The sequence below is a fragment of the Physeter macrocephalus genome, chromosome 15 (genome assembly GCF_002837175.3).
Source record: "Physeter macrocephalus isolate SW-GA chromosome 15, ASM283717v5, whole genome shotgun sequence".
In the NCBI taxonomy this organism is placed as follows: domain Eukaryota; kingdom Metazoa; phylum Chordata; class Mammalia; order Artiodactyla; family Physeteridae; genus Physeter; species Physeter macrocephalus.
In genome coordinates, this window is record NC_041228.1 from 21,805,475 (window position 1) to 21,813,974 (window position 8,500).

Sequence of the window (8,500 nt, forward strand, 5' to 3'; positions counted from 1 at the left end):
AGTTTTACAGGATGTGGAACAACTTCTCATACAATGCTTGGCAAATATTTTTAAACATGGCACTGAAAATGAAAAAAATGCAGCTTCTGAGAGGGTTATTTCTTTTCTTTTCTTTTTTCTGTTGTGTATTTGCTCTGTTGAAAGACTTAAGAGCAAAACTGAGAGAAGAAGCTGTATTTCCTCAGCCCTTGTTATGTTCTACTTGTTTTCACATGTTATTTCACACATGTAACATATCCAGTGAGGCAGCAAGTAGTAGTATTCCCATTTTCTAGACGAGGAACCCCCAAACCAAAAAGATCAAATAATTTGTAGAAGAGCAGAGAATCAGTAAAAGAGATGGGATTGTAGGTCTTGGCTACCTGAGCCTAAAGCTTCAACCTTCCCTACTATACCAAGTTACAGCAGTTTGGGGCCTCCTTTGATGCTCATAGGACCCTATCCTTCCTCCTTTGTCAATAAAAACGTTGTACTTTTCATTGAAGTAAAATATACCCCCAGAAAAGTGCACATGTACCTTAGGGGTATAGTTTAATGGATTTTTCACAGACTGACACATCCGTGAATTAGCTCCCAGATCAAGACACATAGGATCACCAGCATCCCCCAAAGTCCCCTCACGTCCCAGCCCAGTTGGGAACCCCCATATCCAGAGTAATCACTATCCTGACTTCATCATAGAGAGATTTCGCCTCTCTCTACTTTATACACATGGACTCATGTAGTCTTCTGATTCTGGCTTCTTTCGCTCAACATTGTGAGATTCAGGCCCAAGATTACAAGTCATTGACAATTGTTTGTTCTCATTGCTGTGTAGTATTCCATCGTGCAATCACACCCCTATTACCCACGTGGTCCTTTGTTGCTGGGAAATTGAGAACTTTCCTGTGTGGCGTTTGTAGTACACAGAATAATGATTCCCCCAAAGATGTCCACATCCTAATCCCTGAGGGTATGCTACTTGTCGTGGCAAAAGGGACTTCGCAGAGGTGATTAAGTTAAAGAACTTGAGAGGGGGACGTTTCTTGGGTTATCCAGGTGGGCCCAATGTAAGCACAAAGGTCCTTTATAAGCGGGAGGCAGGGGACGCCTATCAGAGAGGAGATGCAAAGATGGAAGCGAAGGCTGGAGTGGGACGCATTTCTTTCTTTTCAGCAGAGTCGGAGCCGAGGCTTTGCCTGCGCCCCGCCCGCTGCAGCCGCTGCTGCCTCCGCCCTGACTTCCGCCCTTGTGCCCCCGCCCCCCCCCCCAACGCCGGGCGCAGGTGAAAGGTCAGTCAGAGCGGCGCCCCGCGCGACCCAACGCGGTGGCGCCTCCCGGCAGCCACCGCGGTGACTGGGCGGCAGGTTCCCAGCGCTTGGAGCTTCATGTTGTCAGCTCGCTCCGGCCCGCCCGCGCTCCGTGGTCACGCCTGGGATACATTCTGAAGATGTGTTTTGAAGGTGCAGTCTAAGCATGGCATTTGGTCTCCGGAAGCTGGAAAAGGTAAGGCAACAGACTTACCCTTAACTCTTCCAGAGCTTGACGCCTTGATTTTTTTACGCCAGAAGACCCCTTTAGACTTCTGCCTTAGAGAACTATACGATAGTACATTGGTGGTGTTTTAACCCATGAAATTCATGGTAATTTGTTACTGAAGTAATAGGAAATGAATATAGGGCTATTATGGTTAGAATCACTATGAACATTCTAGTACATGTATTTTGGTGAACATACGAACACATTATTGTTGAGTATATATCCCCAGGAAGGAGATTGCCAAGGCACAGAATATGCATGTTTCAGCTTTAGTCGATAATGTCAAATATGTTTCCAAAGTGCTTATACCAATATATACTCCCCACTAGAAGTGAGGAGAGTTCTGGTTACTTTACACCTTTGCCAACACTTGGAGTTTGCTTTTTTCATTTTGGAAAATTTGGGAGTGCGCAGTGGTATCTCTTTGCGCTTTTCTTTTCTTTTTTTTTTTTTTTTTTTTTTTTTTTTTTTTGTGGTACGCGGGCCTCTCACTGTTGTGGCCTCTCCCGTTGCGGAGCACAGGCTCCGGACGCGCAGGCTCAGCGGCCATGGCTCACGGGCCCAGACGCTCCGCGGCATGTGGGATCTTCCCGGACCGGGGCACAAATCCGTGTCCCCTTCATCGGCAGGCGGAGTCTCAACCACTGCACCACCAGGGAAGCCCTCTTTGCGGTTTTAATCTGCATTTCCCGGATGACTGATGAGGTTTAGTACTCTTTCATGTATTTCTTGGCCATTTGAATTTTTTGTGAAGCGTTTGTTCAAGTCTTCTGCCTATTTTTTCTTCCTACTGTCTGATTATTTTGGCTGCAGAATTCTACTCATCTCTGCTTTCCTGAAACCATACTCAATGCTTCATAATTATCTTTCCCTGGTCTTTCGCATTTTTCTAACTCTCATTTATTTGGTTGCCCCAAGAGAAATGCATCATAAGCTGATTCAGACATAGTCATGATACACTGTTAAAAGTTTGTGAATATCTCTTTTAGAGCTTTATGATTTCAAAAGAGGCGTTTGGGTCTTGACTGTGCCAGCATCTATGCAGCCTCTTAACGTAGGCCTGCATGGTAAGGCCTAGCAACTCAGCATTTAGACCACTTGGGGCTTTCCACCAAAAAGCAAAGTCTGACACACAGCCTCTCTTCTCTGTAGCCAAATTTGACTGTTAGCAAGGAGTTAGAAAAAAGCTCAATGGTTTATGGAATTCAGGTTTTGTGAGTGACACTAACATAATTGTCCTTCAGTTGCTTGTGTTGCCTTTCAAGAAGGAAAGTTTAAGACATTCCGTATTTGGCATTTAGTATATACCTTGCCATTCATAGGTGCATGCTTTTAAATTAATTTTAAATTGACAAAGAACATTGACTTCTTTTGGTGTACAGTTCTTTGATTCTTAACACATGTATAGATTCATGTAAGCATTGCCACAGTTAGGACAGGGTGGATATCCATTACCCCAGACAACTTGCTTGTGTTATCCCTTAAAATGACATCCTCCTCCCACCTGTAACCTGGCAACCATTGATTTGTTATCCATCTTTATAGTTTTTGTCTTTTTGAAAATGTCATAAAATGGAATTTTACAGTATGTAATCTTTTAAAACTGGTTTCTTTAATGTAGCATACTCCCTTTGCAATTCATCCAAGTTATTGCATGCTTCTTTTTATTGATTCTTTTATTATTCCTTTTTGTTTTTCTATTTCATTGTACAGATGTACCAACAGTTTATCTATTTACCAGTTGATGGACACTTGCGTTCTTTCCAGTTTTTGGTAGTTATACTGCTCTCAACTTTTCTGCACAGGTTGTTGTGTGAATATAGCTCTCGTTTCTCTAGGGTAAATGCCCAGGATGAGTGTACTAACTTTATAAGAAACTGTCAAACTGCACAATTTGTGCTCCCGCCAGTAACACGTGAGTGTTCTAGTTATTCTGTATCCTAATCAGCGCTTGATATTGTCAGTATTTTTTATTTTAACCATTCTAATAAGTGAGTTTTAATTTGAATTAAATTATGGTTTTAATTTGAATTTTCCTAATGGCTAATGATGTTGAACATCTTTTTTGTATGGTCATTTGCCATTTTTATATCTTCTGTTCATTTTGGTGAAATGTCTGTTCATTTTGCCTATTTTAAAAAAATGAATTGTCTGTTTTCTTAGTAAGTTTTGAGAATTCTTTATGTATTTAGGATACAAGTCCCTTGTCACATATATATGACTTATAAATATTTTCTTCCAGTCTGTTATTTGTCTTTTAATCCTCTTAAAAGTGTCTTTCACAAAGAAAATATTTTAATTTTGATGAAAACAAATTTACCATTAAAAAAAAACAGATACTGCTTTTGGTGTCATACTTTAGGGCTCTTTGCCTATGTCCAGGCCATAAAGAGTTTCTCCTGGAAGTTTTATAGATTTACATTTTATTTAGATCTATAATCCATTTTGAGTTAATTTTTGGATAACATGTGAATAAACTTGTGTTTTTAAATTTTTTGCTTATAGATGCTCAATTGTTCCAAGATCATTTGTTGAAAAGACTTTTTTTTTTCATTGAAATGTTTCTGCATCTTTGTTAGAACAGACCCTATTTGTGTGAGTCTATTTCTGAACTCTCCATTTTTTCCCATTGATATAATCCTTTAATCCTTTCACCAATACCATACTCTCTTGCTTATCGTGGCTTTATAGTGAATCATAAAATGTGTGTAACATATTCCTCTTTCTTTATTCTTCTTTTTCAAAATTATTTTAGCTATTCTAATTCCTTTGCCTTACTATATAGATTTTAAAGTCAACTTGTCTATATGTAAAAAAAAATCCTGCTGAGATTTTGATTAGATTTGACTTAAATCTATAATTTAATCTGAGGAGAATTGACATCTTTCTATGTTGAGTCTTCCAATCCATGAACATGGTATGACTATTTATTTTGGTCTTCTCTGATTTGTCTTATCATCATTTTGTAGTTTCTAGTGTAAAGACACTTTATGTGTTTTGTTAAATTTATTCCTAAGTATTTTATTTTTTGGAGTTGTTATAAATGGTATTTAAAGTTTTTTGTTTTCCAATTTTACATTGGTAGTATATAGAAATAGGATCAGTTTTTGAGTATTAATCTTGCAGCCTGTGACCTTGATAAATTCACTTATTAATTTTAGGAGTTTCTGTTGATTCCTTGAGATTTTCTATTTGGATAATTATGTGTTTCATCTGTGACTAGAAAGAGTTTTATTTCTCTCTTTCCAACCTGTATGCCCTTTATTTCTTTTTCTTGCATGACTGCACTGGCTGGGACTTCCAGGATAGTGTTGAATAGGAATGATAAGAGTGCATATCCTTCTCTTGTTCTTGTTCCTGATCTAAGAAGAAAAGTACTCAATCTTTCATCATTAAGTATAATGTTAGCTCTCAGTTTCTTATACATCCTGTTATCAGGTTAAGGAAGTTCCCTTTTGTTCCTAGTTTGTGGAGAGATTTTATCATTAAGGGATGTTAAAAACACCCAAAGTGTTTTCTATCTTAGTGAATGTTCCTTGCGAACTTGGGGGAAAAAAGTCTATTTTTGAAGACATTTTTGGATAGATTATCAGCTGCTGTTGGGTGGAGTTCTACACACAACTAGATCCAGTTGGTTGATGGTGTAGTTCAGTTATATATCCTTGCTGATCTTCTACCTGCTAGTTCTATCTACAGAAAGAAGAGTGTCAAAGTCTCCAGGTATAATTGTGGATTTTCCTATTTCTCCTTTTCGTTCTGCCAGTTTTTGCTTCATGTACTTTGAAGTTCTGTTGCTAGAGACATACACATTTTAAAATTGTTAAGTCTTCTTGATTAACTAACACATTTATCATTATGTAATGTCTCTGTAGGTGCATGTGTTAACTTAATTTTTTCATTTGTATATGGAATCTGAGAAGAATGTCTAGGGCATCATGGATTCTTGAATGTAGACTTAGTCCTGATTATGTTATGCTCTTTCTGTAAAGCTAATTTGTAAAGGTCTTGACTCTTTTAATGTTAGTTGAGCCAATAGCACCTGCTTGGCTATGTCTTAAATATAGAAAAGTTAGAAGAGCTTGTCATTGAGAATCTTTTAGTACAGTGAAGTCACAGACATTTGTTAGGACAAATGGGTTACTGCTTTTTCTCAAAAACTGTAGGGTAGGAATTATCTGTTTTTGAAAGACTTAAGTTTCATTTTACAGATTCTGAATGGATGAAGACTGCTCCCAGGATCCTTGTCCAAGGGTTTTCTCCTTTGGTTTTCCTGTATCTCTGCCTGAGAAGACAGGCAGAGTTTCTAGGAAAGAGAAAATATCTATCTGTGAAGTGAGGGAAACCAAACCTAAGAAAGGTTTTTTTTTTCTTTCCGTGGCAGCCTTAAGTTTTGGTCACTCACTTCCATTGCACTTCTGATAGACTGATGATCTAATGGTATGTGGCAAATACAACAGTCTCCAGCCTGTTTCACTTAACTCATGGCTCAGCAATGGAAATGACACGGTGCCAGTTTTTTCTGAAGCAACCTTTCCTTGTTCCCAGTCTGCCTCTCAAGCAGGAAATGACCATCCTGGAGAGCAACATGGAGATGCAGCGAGAGGTTAGGAAGGGAGGAAAAAGGAGAAAAGTCTCTGAGAACATTTCTCTTGCTTCTTCTTATATCTGCCAGGTTAATTATGCTTAAACTAAAATAATAGATGGTCACCAAATTGAATACAAGTCTGAAACCTATTTTCAGGATTAAACTACCGGGGATTAACTGCCTAAATAGTGAACTTTAGGTTATAGCATCAGCATAGCCCTCGAATGAGTTATGGACTTGTACTCACTCCAGAACAATCTGTTACCCTCCACATAACAGAAAATGCTATTTATTGCAATTGGTGCAAAATATAAATCAATACATTATTACTTAGAGGCATGTAAGCTGTGGCTATACTGCATACTCCTGCGTTTGGTAATGGTGTGTGTGTTGGGGGTTGGGGGAGGAATATAGATTTTCTAAGTCTCCATTTGAGTACTTGCAAAGATTCTCAGGAGAATTAATGGTGGCTGCTGTCTTCTTATATTGCAAAGTGGCCTCTCTGTTCAAGCATTCCTCTGGGTCTCGAACAGGTACTATCTCAAATAATCAACCTTTGTGGAAGAATTGATTGTATACACTCTGGAAGGAGGTAGAGTCTTTTTGCAGAGGTTCCAACCCTGGCTGTACATTAGAACCACCTGGGAGGTGGGGCAGACTTTTGGAAAAACATTGATGCTTATGCCAAACCCCAAACCTTACAATCAAAATTTTGGGTGACACCTGGACACCAGACATTTTGAAAAGCCATCCGGATAATTTTAATGTGCAGCCAGGGTTAAGAACCTCTGCTCTACAGAATAGGAAGAGGAAGAAAAAACAAGATGTAGAGGGAGGATAGCTGTGAGCTGTAATTTTCTCAAATCAAGGTGGAAATGCATCTTGGGGATTTCAGATACAAGCAAATCCACAGGATGCTGCTTGGAGTATTTCTGTGCACACCCTGAGGAGTGAAAAAAGATAAAATTAAGTGTGCCTGACAAGAAGTAAGTGAGTGATAAATCCTTATGTTCTCCCTTAAAAATGCAGATAACTAATAGAGACCTAACAAATAAGCATGTACCAGCCTTGCATAAAACTTTTCCCCTTGGCTTGGTCCTTCACACAGTGCCTCCTGACTCTTGTTATATGATGGTACCCTGAGAAAATGATATTTGATTTGCACGCTGAGCTGAACAACTGAGGCTGCAGCCCAGGTGCCCCAGGAGCTGAGGAGTCAATACCCGGTGGGAAACGGGTGCAGCATTTTGTCCCTGGAAGACTGGAGTGTTTGCATGAGTTCCTAGGTATTTCCTTCATATTTCCTCTTTTTTTTTTTTTGTTTTTCCTTTTGTGGTTTGATGATTTTCCTTTGTATTATGCTTATGTTCTTTTTGGTTTTTGTGAATCTATTGTATGTTTTTGATTTGTGGTTACCCTGTTTATCAAGTATGTTAACCCCTTCTTATATCTACTTCCTTTAGACTGGTAGTCATATAGGCTCAAACACTTTCTAGAAAAAAACCTACATTTTATTATGCTCCTCCCCCACATTTTGTGAGTTTGATGTCCTCTTTTACATCTTCATGTTCATCCTCTTGCTGTTCATTGTGGTTATCATAACTTTCACAGAAATTTTTTGATTTTTTAAAAAAAATCTGTGTACTGGCTTATTTAGGGTATTTACATTTTTTTTTCCCCTTTCCTCCTACCTGGTTACGTGGAGATCTTTCTTGTCCTTTCAGGTGTTTGAGGTTTTCTGCTAGTGTTCAGTAGGTGTTCTGTGAGAATTGTTCCATTTGTAGTTGTAGTTTTGATGTATTTGTGGGAGGGGGTGAATTCCATGTCCTTCAACTCCGCCATCTTGATTGGTGCCCTTAGGTATTTCTTGACTAGAGTGTACCCCTCAAGACTATTTTCATTTTACCTACAGCACCAACGAGACACTGGAAACCAATGAGATGGCTGGCAAGATGGAGTCTGTTAAAGTGAGTTATCTTTATCTACTTCTGTTTTATGACATGTTGGGGAATGAGTGTTGGTGAGACTGGCAAGGAGCCGGTGGCAGAGCTGGTGGTGAGAACCATTGGGTAGAGGCTGCAGGGAGTCTTACTAGGTGAGGTCTGCTCAGTCCCCAGAACCCATCCTCGGCAGTCAGTTGGATGAAGCATAATAGCAGGAGCACTGGACAGGGAGTCAAGACAGCTAGATTTACTCCCTGGCTCTGTCGCAAACCAGCTGTGTGACTGTGGACAACAGCCAATCCAAGTATCAAACTGGGCCCAGCCAGTTCAGGAAGCTCTTTCCTCTGAAGTCTCCTTAAAGATGCTTTTCTCCTCTGTTCTCAAAGACAAAACTGTAAAGACTCATGGAGAATGACGGACTCATTCCCCTCCATAAAACAACACTTATGCAAGA

At 39.4% G+C, this 8,500-nt stretch overlaps 1 long non-coding RNA gene across 2 annotated transcripts; it reads left to right on the top strand.

Annotated features, from left to right (window-relative positions):
• Positions 1-1,281: 1,281 nt before the first annotated feature.
• LOC114487856 (uncharacterized) lies at positions 1,282-8,258 on the top strand. 2 transcript variants are annotated; one of them, XR_003683348.1, is made up of 3 exons: positions 1,282-1,485; positions 7,212-7,389; positions 8,016-8,258. It is a non-coding gene; the product is annotated as an uncharacterized lncRNA (long non-coding RNA). The 2 variants fall into 2 exon arrangements; XR_008619470.1 differs by lacking the exon at positions 1,282-1,485 and adding an exon at positions 2,008-2,223.
• The last annotated feature ends 242 nt before the right edge of the window (positions 8,259-8,500 follow it).